The 14,392-nt window shown below is 37.7% G+C and overlaps 1 protein-coding gene and 2 pseudogenes across 3 annotated transcripts in view; all 3 read left to right on the top strand.

Moving 5' to 3' along the window:
* The window catches only part of TMEM38B (transmembrane protein 38B), a 90,626-nt gene that overhangs the window by 59,753 nt on the left and 16,481 nt on the right, over positions 1–14,392 (top strand). The gene's annotated exons all lie outside the window — the stretch shown is intronic.
* Positions 8,790–12,395, top strand: LOC115893982 (annotated as a pseudogene). The gene has a single exon (XR_004054033.1). The product of XR_004054033.1 is annotated as a DEP domain-containing protein 1A pseudogene (transcript).
* On the top strand, positions 9,525–10,530 carry LOC104654208 (annotated as a pseudogene).

Here is a 14,392-nt window from a genome sequence, read left to right as displayed (position 1 = left end):
AAAGGAAAACAGGAGAGATAATATGTGTCTTAGGATGAAGTCACTGTATGAATCATTCATTTTTGTTTCAGTAGTCTCTGAAATGGAGATGGTCTGTGGCTGTAATTCAAGTAACAAATATTGGAGGCAAAATCTCTTCACATGTAGTCTCTTCCAGTCCTCAAATTTTGAGCTGTATATATTTTTTCTAACGGCTTTATTGAGATATATTTTCCATACTGTGTTAGTCTGTTCTCATGCTGCTAATAAAGACATACCTGATACTGGGTAATTTATAAAGAAAAATAAGTTTAATGGACTCACATTTCCACATGACTGGGGAGGCCTCACCATCATGGCAGAAGATGGAGGAGGAGCCAAGGCACATCTGACATGGCAGCAGGCAGGAGAGCTTGTGCAGGGGAACTCCCATTTATAAAACCATCAGATTTCGTGAGACTTACTCAGTATCCCAAGAACAGCACGGGAAAGACCCTCATGATTGAGTTACCTTCATCTGGCCCCTCCCTTGTACAATTCAAGGTGAGATTTAAGTGTGGAGATATGAGTGATGTATGGTTTGAGCCAAACCGTATCACATATCATACAGTTCACTTAAAGTGTATAATTGAATAGTTTTTTAGTATATTCATGGAGTTTTGCAATTATCACTACAAATCAGTGTTAGAACATTTTTATCACTCCAAAAAGAAACATTGTATTCTTTAAAAGTCATTTCACATTTTCCCCAATACTTCCAGCTATAGGTCATTTTATTTATCCACTCATCAGTTGATGGACATTTTGATTGTCTCACTTTTTGGCTAAAATGAATAATAAGCTGTGAACACTCATGTAAAAATTTTTGTGTGGACATGTGATTCATTTCTCTTGAGTATATCATCTATGAATGGAATTTTTAGGCCATATGTTAATTCTGTTTATCCTTTTGAGGAACTGACAGATTGTTTTACAAAGTAGCTTTATCTTTTTATATTCCCACCAGCAATGTATGAGATTTCCAATTTCACCACACCATTACTAGCGCATATTATTGTATTTTTTGTTATAGCCACCCTAGTGGGTGTGAAGTGGCATCTCATTGTGGTTTTGATGTACATTTCCCTGATGACTAATGATGCTGAGTATCTTTTTTGTGCTTGTTAGGTATTTGTATATCTTCTTTGGAAGATCATGTGCCCATTTTTAATTTATATTTTGTTTTAATGTTGAGTTGTAAAATTCTTTTCATATTTTGGATACTAGAACCCTATCAGACTTAATGATTTGCAGATTTTTTTTTCCATTCTGTAAGTTTTTTTTTCACTGATAGTGCCCTTAGAAGCACAAATTGGTAAAATTTTGATGAAGGCCAGGCTCAGTGGCTCACGCCTGTAATCCCAGCACTTTGAGAGGCTGAGGTGGGCAGATCACCTGAGGTCAGGAGTTTGAGACCAGACTAGCCAACATGGTGAAACCCCATCTCTACTAAAAATATAAAAATTAGTTGTGGGTGCCTATAATCCCAGCTACTCAGGAGGCTGAGGCAGTAGAATCACTTGAACCAGGGAGGCAGAGGTTGCAGTGAGACGACATTGCGCGACTGCACTCGAGCCTGGGCAACAGAGAAAGACACTGTCTCAGAAAAAAAAAAAAACAAAAAACAAAAAACAAAACCAACAACCCTTTTTTTTATGAGTCCAGTTTACCTATTTTCTCTTTTATTATGTGTTCTTTGTATGTCATAACTAAGAAACCATTGCCAAATCTAAGATCATGAAGATTTACCTCTATATTTTCTTCAAGAGTTTTAGTTTTAGCTCTTGTATTTAGTTTTTATGATCTGTTTTGGGTTAAGTTTTGTGTATGGTATGATGAACAGTCCAGGGTTTTTCATGTGGATATCTAGTTTTTCCAGCACTGTTTATTGTAAAAACAATTCTTTTCCTTTGTGAATTGCCTTTACAATCTTGTCAAAAATCAGTTGACTGTAAATTTGAGGGTTTATTTCTGGATTCTCAATTTTATTCCATCCATATGTGTGCCCGTCCTTATGCTATTACTACTATGTCTTAATTGTTGTAGCATTGTAGTTAGTTTTGAAATCAAGACGTGTGACTGTGGAAGGATGCAAGATGGCTGATTAGAAGCAGCTGTGATCCATGGCACTCATGGAAAGGAGTGAAAAGGGGTAAGTGAATTCAGCATCTTCAACTGAAATACCCACCTTGCAGTGGGACTGTCCAGGCAGACAGCTCAACCCACGGAGAAGGAAGAAAAGCTGTGGGGTGGGGGACCCTGGGCTTTGGAACGCCCAAATGGTTTGGACAAGGAAGGTCCCCTCCAGTGCAGCACACCTCCTCTACCAAAAAGCAGCCAGACTGCTTTTTTAAGCGGGTCCCTGATTCTGTTCCTCCTGAGTGGGTGAGACCTCCCAATAGGGATCTCCAACCACCTCCTACAGCTGGGAACAGCATGGAGCCAAAGGAACCCCCACTGCCAGCCAAGGGAAGCAATGAGTGATTATGCAACCTTGCCCAGGGATCCACGCTTCTGTCATGGACCTTTGCAACCCGTGGATCAGGAGATCCCTTTGTGAACCCATGCCACCAGGGTCTTGGGTCTGATGCACAGAGCTGTGTGGAGTTTTGGCAGAGCACACACAGAGACACAGGAGTTTATATACTCTGGCCCTGGGGTCCCCAGCAAGTGAGGAAATCCATCCGTACATATTCCTAGGAAGGGGGCTAAATCCAGGGAACCAAGCAGCATCATGCTGCAGGCCCCACTTCCATGGCATCTCACAATCTAAGACCCACTGGCTTGGGTTCCAGTCTGCCAACAGCAACAGGCTGGAATCTGCCTGAGACAGGTCTGAGTTCCTGGGTGGAGGGGCGGCTGGTATCTATGCGGTTTGGTAGACTCAGCCGTTCCAGCCTGCCGGCTTTGGAGAATATGAACAGTCCAGATGAGGAAGGGTCCCCCACAATGCAGCACAGCTGCCTTGGTAGGTCATGGCCAGACTGCTTCTTTAGGCAGGACCCTGATTCATTCCTCCTCACTGGGCGGGACCTTCCTGTGGGGCCTTCAGCCACTTCAAAAGGGTTCTATTGGGACGTAGCTCTTAGGGGGAGGAGTGGCCACCATCTCTGTGGTTTGGCAGACTTAGCCACTGTAGTCTGCTGGCTTTGGAGAATACAAATGTTACAGATGAGAAAGGGTTTCCCCTCAATGCAACACAGCTGCTTTACTAGATCATTACCAGACTGCTTTTTTAAGCTGGACCCTGATCCATTCCTCTTCACTGGACAGGACCTCCCTACAGGGACTTGATCCATTCCAGCCAGGGTTCTCCATCTCTCCCTGGGATGGAGCTCCCAGAGGGAGGGCCAGTCACCATCTCTGTGACTCAGTTGACTCATCCATTCTAGGCTGTCTGCATTGGAGTGCCCAAATGGTTTGGACAAGGAAGGTCCCCTCCAGTGCAGCACACCTCCTCTACCACAAAGCAGCCAGACTGCTTTTTAAAGCAGGTCCCTGATTCTGTTCCTCCTGACTGGGTAAGACCTCCCAATAGGAATCTCCAGCCACCTCCTACAGGTACATTCGGTCTGGCAGCAGGTCAGTACCCGCCTGGGGCAGAGCTTCCAGGGAAGGAGCTGACTGCCATCTTTGCTGTTTCATAGCCTTCACTGATGATACCTCAGGTTTGGGAAAAACCAAGGTTACTAAGGTCTGGAATGGACCCTCAGCAAACCACAGCAGCCCTATGGTAGACTGGCCTGACTGTTAAAAACAAACAGAAAACAACAACAACATAAACAAAAAAGACCCCATAAAAACCCCATTTGAAAGTCAGCAACCTCAAAGATCAAAGGTAGATAAACCCACAAAGATGAGAAAGAACGCAAAAATAGTGAAAACTCAAAAAGCCAGAGTGTCTTTTCTCCCCCAAATGATGGCAACATCTCTGCAGCAAGGACATGGAACTAAGCTGAGGCTGAGATGCCTGACTTGACAAAAGTAGGCTTCAGAAGGTGAGTAATAATGAACTTCACTGAGCTAAAGGAGCATGTTCTAACCCAATGCAAAGAAGCTAAGAATCATGATAAAACAATAAAGGAGATGATAGCCAGAATAGTCAGTTTAGAGAGGAACATAATTGACCTGATGGAACTGAAAAACACAACATGAGAACTTCACAATGCAATCACAAGTATGAACAGCAGAATACCTGAAGCAGAGGAAAGCAGCTCAGAGCTTGAAGACTATCTTTCTGAAATGAGACAGGCAGACAAAAATAGAGAAAAAACAATGAAAAAGAATGAACAAAACCTCTGAGAAATAGGGGATTATGTAAAGAGACTTAACCTGTGATTGGAGTACTTGAAAGACACGAGGAGACTGGAACCAAGCTGAAAAACATACTTCAGGATATCATCCAGGAGAACTTCCCCCACCTAACAAGACAAGCCAACATTCAAGTTCAGGAAATCCAGGGAACCCCAGTAAGATACTCCATGAGAAGATCAACCCCAAGATGCATAATCATCAGATTCTCCAAGGTTGAAATGAAAGAAAAAATGTTAAGGGCAGCCAGAGAGAAAGACCAGGTCAGCATCAAAGGGAAACCCAGCAGACTTAACAGCGGACCTCTCAGTGGAAACCCTACAAGCCAGAAGAGATTGGGGGCCAATATTCAATATTCTTAAAGGAAAGAATTTCCAAACCAGAATTTCATGTCCAGGCAAAATAAGCTTCATAATTGAAGGAGAAATAAGATCCTTTTCAGACAAGCAAATGCTGAGAGAATTCATCACCACCAGGCCTGCCTTGCAAGAGCTCCTGAAGGAAGCACTAAATATGGAAAGGCAAAACCATTACCAGCCACTACAAAAACACACTGAAGCACAGACCAGTGACACTATGAAGCAACCACATAAACAAGTCTGCAAAATAACCAGCTAGCATCATGACGATAGGATCAAATTCATGTAACAACAATACTAACCTTAAATATAAATGGGCCAGATGCCCCAATTTAAAGACCCAGAGTGTCAGGCTGGATAAACAGCCAAGACCCATTGGTATTCCGTCTTCAAGAGACCCATGTTCTGCGCAAAGACACACATAGGCTCAAAATAAAGGGATGGAGGAAAATTTACCAAGCAAATGGAAAACAGAGAAAAAAGGCAGGGTTGCAATCCTAGTTTCAGACAAAACACACTTTAAAACCAATGAAGATAAAAAAAGACAAGTGTATTACATAATGGTAAAGGGTTTAATTCAACAAGAAGAGCTAACTATTCTAAGTATATATAAACCCAATACAGGAGCACCCAGATTCGTAAAGCAAGTTCTTAGAGATCTACAAAGAGACCTAGACTTCCACACAATAATAGTGGGAGACTTTAACACCCCGCTGACAATATTAGACAGATCATTGAGACAGAAAATTAACAGAGATATTCAGGACCTGACCTCAGCTCTGGATCAAGCAGACCTGATAGATAGCTACAGAACTCTCCGCTCAAAAACAACAGAATGTATATTCTTCTCATTGCCACACAGAACTTAATATAAAATTGACCACATAATTGGAAGTAAAACACTCCTCAGCAAATGTAAAAGAACTGAAATAATAACAGTCTCTTAGACCACAGCACAATCAAATTAGAACTCAAGATTAATAAATGCACTCGAAACCAGACAACTACATGGAAATTGAACAACCTGCTCCTGAATGACTCTTGGGTAAATAATGAAATTAAGGCAGAAATCAAGAAGTTCTTTGAAACTAATGAGAACAAAGAGACAGCATACCAGAATCTCTGGGATGCAGCTAAGGCAGTGTTAAGAGGGAAATTTACAGCACTAAATGCCCTCATAAAATCCTAGAAAGATCTCAAGTTAACAACCTATCACCTCAACTGAAAGAACTAGAGAACCAAAAGGAAACCCCAAAGCTAGCAGAAGACAAGAAATAATCAAGATCAGAGCTGAACTGAAGGAGATAGAGACATGAAAAACCCTTCAAAAAAAATCAACAAATCCATGAGCTGGTTTTTGGAAAACATTTATAAATAGACTTCTAGCTAGACTAATAAAGAAAAGCAGAAAAGAATCAAACACAATCAGAAATGATAAGGGGGATATCACCACTGACCCCACAGAAATACAAACAACCGTCTGTATAAAGAACAATATACTATAAACAGAGAATAATAGAAACACCTCTGTGCAAATAAACTAGAAAATCTAGAAGAAATGGATAAGTTCCTGGAGACATACACCCTTGCAAGACTGAACCAGGAAGAAGTTGAATCCCCAAATAGACCAGTAATGAGTTATTAAGTTGAGGCAGTAATAAATAGCCTACCAACCAATAAAAGCCCACGACCAGATGGATTCACAGCTGAATTCTACCAGAGGTACAAAGAATTGCTGGTACCATTCTACTGAATCTAGTCCAAAATATTGAAAAGGAGAGACTCCTCCCTAACACACACTGGGGCCTGTCAAGGGGAGGTGGAAGGAGGGAGAGCATCAGGAATAATAGCTAATGAATGCTGGGCTTAATACCTATGTTATGGAATGATCTGTGCAGCAGTCCACCATGGCACACATTTACCTGTGTAACAAACCTGCACATCCTGTACATGTACCCCAATCTTAAATGAAAGTTGAAGAATAAAGAAAAATAAATAATAAAAAAAAGTGTGACTCCTCTGAATTTGTTACTCTTTTTGAGAATTGTTTGACTATTCTGGGTCACTAGCATTGCCATATGAACTTTGGAATCAACTTCACAATTTCTGCAAAGAAGCCAGCTCTTATTTTGATAGGGATTGCTTTAAATCTGTAAATTGATTTGAGAATAATTGCCATCTTAACAGTAAGGTTTCCAATTCATCAACACAGGAGTTCTTTTGATTTAGTTTGGCCGTCTTTGTTTTCAATATACACGTCTTACGCTTTTTTTTGTTAAATTTATTCCTAAGTATTTTATTCTTTTTTGATTTTATACTAAATACAGTTGTTTAAAAATATAACTTCCAGGTTATTACAAATATGTAGAAATACAATTGATATTTGTATATTGATTTTGTATCCTGCAACCTTGCTGAACTCATTTATTAGTTCTAATAAATGTTTTAAAAGGTAGATTCCTGGCTGGGCATGGTGGGTCATGCCTGTAATCCTAAGCACTTTGAGAAGCCAAGGTTGGCAGATCACTTGAGGTCAGGAGCTCGAGACCAGTCTGGCCAACATGATGAAATCCTGTCTCTACTAAAAATACAAAAATGAAGGTTTCAGTGAGCCAAGATTGCGCCACTGCACTCCAGCCTGGGCAACAGAGCCAGACTCCATCTCAAAAAATAATAATAATAATAAAATAAATAAATAATAAAATAGAAGAAAGATTCCTTAGGATTTTCTATATGCAGGATCATGTCATCTGCAAATAGAGATAATTTTACTCTTTCCTTTTCAATCTGCATGTCTTTAATTTTCTTGCCCGGTTATCCTGGCTAGAACCTCCAGTATAGTGTTGATAGAAATGGAGAGAATGAACATTCTTGTCTTTTTCTTGATCTTAGAGAGAAAGCATTTGGTATTTCACCATTAAGCATAATGTTGGTTATGGGTTTTTCCTAGATGCCTTTTAGCAGAGTAGGAGGTTAATTCCTTTCTACTCCTAGTTTGCTGAATGGGTGGGAGCTGTATTGTTTTTGAGTTTCTAACTTTAATCTTTAAAGAAAATGAATGTATATTGTGGGTTTGGTAAGAATAAATAAATAGTGCTGGTATCTTACATTTTCTTGAGTTACAGGATCAGCTTTTGTTTATGACCTAATTTGTGGAATAAAAATGATAATTTTTCTTACAATTGTTGCTGGATGTAAAGTTCTATATTTTAACACCCAAACTTAAACACCATACTGCAATGTCATAATAATAAAGATATTTAAAAATTGGGAAGCATACAATGTTGAACTTCTTTTATAATATTTCTCAACATTTTTCCTAATTAGAAAGTATATCCACCAGTTTGTAAATAGAATATTCATTTTTAACTAATTCATTTGCCCAAATCCCATTTAGAGTTTACTGAAACTGATAATATATTTCATAATCTTAATCATTTTTTTATCTTTTAAATTTTATTTCAATAGTTTCTGGAGAACAGGAGTTTTTTTGGTTACATAGATAAGTTCTTTAGTGGTAATTTCTGAGATTTTGGTACACCTAAGCAGTGTATACTATACCCAATGTGTAGTCTTTTGTCCTTCATCTCTGTCCCACCCTTCCCCTCAGGTCCTCAAAGTTCATTGTATCATTCTTATGCCTTTGCATTCTCACAGCTTAGCTCCCACTTATAAGTGAGAACACACGATATTTGGTTTTTCATTTCTGAGTTACTTCACTTAGAATAATGGTCTTCAGCTCCATCCAGGTTGCTGCAAATGCCATTATTTCGTTCCTTTTTATGGCTGATTAGTATTCCATGGTGTATACATACATACCATATTTTCTTCATCCACTTTTTGGTTGATGAGCATTTAGGCTGGTTTCATATTTTTGCAATTGCTAATTGTGCCGCTATAAACATGAGTTTGCAAGTGTCTTTTTCATATAATGACTTCTTTTCCTCTGTGGAGATACCCAGTTGTGGGATTACTGGATCAAATGGTAGTTCTACTTTTAGTTCTTTGAAGAATCTCCATACTGTTTTCCATAGTGGTTGTACTAGTTTATATTCCCACCAGCAGTGTAAACATGTTCCCTTTTCACCACATCTACATCAATGTTTTAAAAATATTTAAAAATAAAAGTTGACTCTATAAGGAGTATTGTGAAATAGAGCTGTTGTGAAATAAAGCAGAAGGAATGGTAAAGAATGACTAAAACTGAAAAGAGGCTGTTGAGTTTTGAAATTAAGAGATATTTGGTGATCTTAGTAAAAGCAATTTCAGTGGACTGGTAAGGGATAGAAAAATGATTGTAATCAACTGAGGTGAATAAAAAAGTTAAGATGAAGAGTATAAACTATTTTAAAGGGATTTGGAGGGAGTATAAACAGGAATAAAACTTGGAAGAGCATTTTGGCAATATCTGAAAAGGGTGAAAATTCACATACCTTGTGACCTGTTAACTCTGTTTTTAGGTATAACCAACAGCAGTGTTTCCCAAGGTATGGTACAGGCCCAACTTTATCAGGATCCCTTTAAAAAAATGCTTTAGCAGTTGCTATTCAAATTGGCGGCGGGGCTGATGGTTGTGCTGAGACTCGTCACTGCCCAGGCTGCTGGGCCTGAGTGTTGCCTTCACCGCCATGGACACCACTGGGTGCTGACAGACCTATGGAGAGTCTGGGTGTGCCTCTTGGGCCTTATCGGGCCACCAAGCTGGAATACACTTCAGGCAGGCATGTGTTATTAGTCCTACTTTACCAGTGTGGACACTGAGGCTCACAGACGTTAGATGCCTTCTAAAGTCACATCTACAGCAAGTGGCAGAGCTAGAATTCAGATCTTCCTGGTATGGCAATCTTAAATGGATTCTGCTACTTATGGAATGAAGTTACCACATCTTTTCGAGCATGAATGCCTCTAAGAAAACATAGGCAACACTTAAAAAAATATGGCAATTGTTTCACAGCAGGAGAAGCAGTGGATTGACTTTATGACCTATTAAGAAATAATAGCAATTGTAGTCCCAAAGTTACAAGGCAACAGACTATCCAACTGTTGAGGATATTTCTTAAGAATCATGTAATTGAAAATATCAAAGGCAGGTGGGGATCAGAAAATGTTGATGATAATAACCAGCTCTTCAGATTTCCTGCTACTTCGCCACTTAAAACTCTACCATGAAGGCATCCAGAATTGAGAAAAAACAACATAGAGAACTTTTCCAAAGATAAAGATAGTATTTTTAAATGATGAGACTGATCTCGTAGAACTCCTAAAAAGCATGGAATACATTTATCTCAGGAAAACACTGAGAAAATAAAGCATGAAATAATCAATGAAGATCAAGAAAATGCAGTTGGTAATAGAGAACTAAGCCAGGAAGATGTTGAAGAAATTTCGAGATATGTTGTTCTGATCTACCTGCAAACCATTTTAGCTGTGCCATCCCTAGAAGAAGTCATAAATCCAAAACAAGTAATTCCCCAATATACAATGTACAACATGGCCAATACAAGTAAACATGGGGTAGTCATACTACAAAACAAATCAGATGACCTCCCTCACTGGGGATTATCTGTCAGGAGGCCTGGCAGATTGGCCAAGAACTCATGATATGAATAATTCAACTTACATTGGATTTGAACAAGATGTATTCAGAACAATCACAGATTATTTTCTAGATCTCCCTGAACCTCTACTTACTTTTGAATATTACAGATTATCTGTGAACATTTTGGTTATTTGTGGCTATGTCATAGTTTCAGATAGATCCAGTGGGATACATAGAATCCAAGATGATCCAGTCTTAAAAATTCCTTCACTTAAACAATTTGAATTCCTTCAGATCAACTGAGTACCTTCTTCTCAGTCTACTTCATAGAGAAAAAAGAAGAATCAGATTATTCTGAGAGACTACAGATAAGCAATCCAGGATTTCAAGAAAGATGTGCTAAGAAAATGCAGCTAGTTAATTTAAGAAACAGAAGAGTGAGTGCTAATGACATAATGGGAGGAAGTTGTCATAATTTAATAGGGTTAAGTGGTATGCATGATCTATCCTTTAACAGCAAACCAAGCTGTTGTTCTTTGGAAGGTATTGTAGATGTGTCAGGGAATTCAAGTAAAGAGGCATCCAGTGTGTTTCATCTATCTTTTCCAAACAGAAGGACAAAATAATAAACTGTTTTTAGAGTCTAAGCCCAAAGAGGAATTCCTGTTGAATCTTCATTCAGAGAAAAATACTCAAAAGCCATTCTGTGCTGGTTTTAAGAGAACCACTACTTTGACTGCTCAAGACCAAGAGAACTTGTGTAATGGGAAATGCAAGTCAAAACAGCTTTGTAGGTCTCAGAAGCAGTACAAGAAGGAATAGTTATATCAATACACCAGTGGCTGAAATTATCATGAAACCAAATGTTGGACAAGGCAGCACAAGTGTGCAAACAGCTATGGAAAGTGAACTCAGTCTAGTGCCACAATCAATAAAAGACTCTGCAAAAGTTCAATAGAATTTTCAGAAAATTCTTTACTTCCAGCTTCTTCTGTGTTGACTGGCACACAGAGTTTCCTGCAACCTCAATTAGAGAGGGTTGCCATCGATGCTGTACAGTTATGTTGTTTGTTACTTCCCCCACCAAATTGTAGAAAGCTTCAACTTTTAATGCATATGATTTCCCAAATGAGTCAAAATGTTGATATGCCCAAACTTCATGATGCATTGGGCACGAGATCACTGAGGATACATACCTTTTCTTGGTGTGTGCTATGCTGTGCTGAAGAAGTGGATCTTGATGAGCTTCTTGCTGGAAGATTAGTTTCTTTCTTAACAGATCATCATCAGGAAAGTCTTCAAGTACCCTCTTACAGACTGCAGCGGAAAAACATCTTGACTACTTACTTAAGAAAGGGACATATTGAAAATCCTGGAGATGGACTGTTTGTTTCTTTGCCAACTTACTCATACTGTAAGCAGATTAGTGCTCGGGACTTTGATGAGCAAAAAGTTTCTACCTCTCAAGCTGCAATTGCAGAACTTTTAGAAAATATTATTAAAGACAAGAGTTTACCTCTAGAGGAGAAAAGAAAAAAGCTAAAACAGTTTCAGAATGAATATCCCTTGATATATCAGAAAAGATTTCCAACCACGGAGAGTGAAACAGCACTTTTTGGTGACGAACCTACAATCAAGCAACCAATGCTGATTTTAAGAAAACCAAAGTTCCGTAGTCTAAGGTACTAACTGAATTAAAAATCATGTAATAGTTGTGGAACTTTTATAAATGAAACCATATCTGAGAATGTAGCTAATGGAAAGGAAGTCTGTTATTAATAAAGTATTTCTAAATAAACACATTATGTAAGGAAGTACCAAAATCGTTGTTTATCAATGTGAGACTCCTAGGAAACTAACTAGATCTCAACTGAGAGCACATAACAATAGGTGATACCAAATACTTTTTGTTTTTACCACAGCTATCCAGTAAGGCTATCATGATGTGTACTAAAATTTTATTTACTTGAATTTTGAAACCTGAGCTGTGTTCATCAAGATTAAACTGTAATTCTGTTTTTAAAAGAAAATTTATCTGCATATGTGCAAGTTCTGAGATATTAGCTAATGAATTGGTTATTTGGGGTTACTTCTTTGTTTCTAAGTATAAGAATGTGAAGAATATTTGAAAACTCAATGAAATAATTCTCAGCTGCCAAATGTTGCACTCTTTTGTATATTCTTTTTCCACTTTTGATCTACTTATATATATGTGTGTGTTTTTAAAATATGTATATATTTTATCAGATTTGGTTTTGCCTTAACTCTTATCCCCAACTGCTTCAGTCATTCATTTGTTCTATATATATATATATATTTTGAATTCTAATATGCATAGTCTGTTAGAAGATGGGGATATAAAAGAAATATAAGGCAATCATATATTCATTCAAAAGATACTTATTTAGCAACTGCTATGTGCCTTTCATTGTTCCAGATATGTGGAGACAATGATAAATAAAATATATAATCTCTTCTATAAGGTATTTATTTTTAATCAAGGGAGATACACTTATCAGATGCTTAAAATAACAACACTACCCACTGAAATCAGGGCATATATAATCATTCAGCTCAAGACTGACTTCTATGATGATGGAATAGGTCTCTAAGCTAGTGGTTTTCAAATTGGTGCACATTGGACTCACCCGAGGAGTTTTAAAACAGCCTATATGCCTAGGGCCTAACTTACACTAATTAAATCTGAATTTTAGGGATGTTGTATAGGGATTAGTATTTTTTTTAATCTAGGTGATTCCAATATTCAGCCAACTGTGAGAATCAATGTCCTCAATGCTTTTTTAAAACATGTTTATAAGTGTCAAGATAGTGGCACATTGACTTTATTTTTTCATTGGAAGAAAATGCCTGCCAAGTATAAATGCCTCTCATCTTTTACAAGGTTCTTCAGGTTTCTGCTTGATTGACTTGGTACAAACTTGAAGCAAGTTGCCTTCTATTTTTTACTCCAAGATTGTTTGATATCTATTCCTTAAGTGTAAAGAAATATATAATGCCTGGGTTGTAATAAAATCTTAATGTTTAATGACTATTCTAATTTCTCAATATAATTTCATACTATTTCTCTATAAAATGATAGTGTTCCATTTAACATTACTGATTTTTATTAAAAATCTGGACAGAGAATTATAAATATGACTTTATCCTAGAAACTCTGGCTATAAAATTATTGGACCAAATTGAATTCTTTCTAAGGCATTCGTATGCTAAAACTTTCTTTGTTTATAGATATGTAAAATGTGAGTTATATTGCAAATTGAGATTAAAATTATTTGGGGTTTTGTAACAATTTTAAAAAATACTTTAGCAAAGTAGCATTTAATATTTATGAAATTATTAGAAATGAGCTCCTTTAAAAATTTTTAAAAGTCAACTTTTTAGAAGTGTAATTGATTCATAATAAACTATATTCATGGATAATCAAGTACATTCCGTCTAGGAGTACATTTTGATGAGTTTTGGCAAATTTGTATAGCTGTGCAACCACTACCACAGTCAGTGTATGAAACATTTCTATCATTTCGGAGCTTTCCCTTGTACCTTGCTCTAGTAAATCCCAAGCCACTATCCATAGCCCCAGTGTACCATTTATCCACTTTATATCACTACAGATTAGAGTTGTCTTTTCTGTAGTTTCATATAGAGTCATAGAGTATGTACTCATTTTGTTTTTGAGATTTACCCATATAATTACATATTCCTAAGTAGTATTAGGTACCACAATTTGTTTTTCCAGTTATCTGTTGATGGGTTTTGGTGTATCTCCAGCTTTTGATTATTTGAATAAGGTTGTTATAAATAAAGCTGCTATGAATATGCGTACATATATGTCTATACATAGACATGTATTTTCTTTGTCTTCTTTTTTATTTTTTTTGAGACAGAGTCTTGCTCTGTTGCCCAGGCTGGAGTGCAGTGGTGTAGAAATAAGCTTGTCTGTAGGACCTACATAGCCAGCATTGCCATTACTGGAGCCATCAGTGAATTTTAAGATGCCCAGATTTCGTATTGTTCAAACACACATGCTCTACAAACAATTTGTGCAGTTGGTACAATCACAGGGTCCTGAGGCAACATTCATCCTCCTTAGTTTACAAAGAAGATGACAGGATTAAGAGATTAAAGTAAAGACAGGCATAGGAAA

Source organism: Rhinopithecus roxellana, chromosome 16, assembly GCF_007565055.1.
Source record: "Rhinopithecus roxellana isolate Shanxi Qingling chromosome 16, ASM756505v1, whole genome shotgun sequence".
NCBI lineage: Eukaryota > Metazoa > Chordata > Mammalia > Primates > Cercopithecidae > Rhinopithecus > Rhinopithecus roxellana.
The sequence above is the reverse complement of the archived record's forward strand: the minus strand, read 5'-3'. Positions and strand labels throughout refer to the sequence as shown.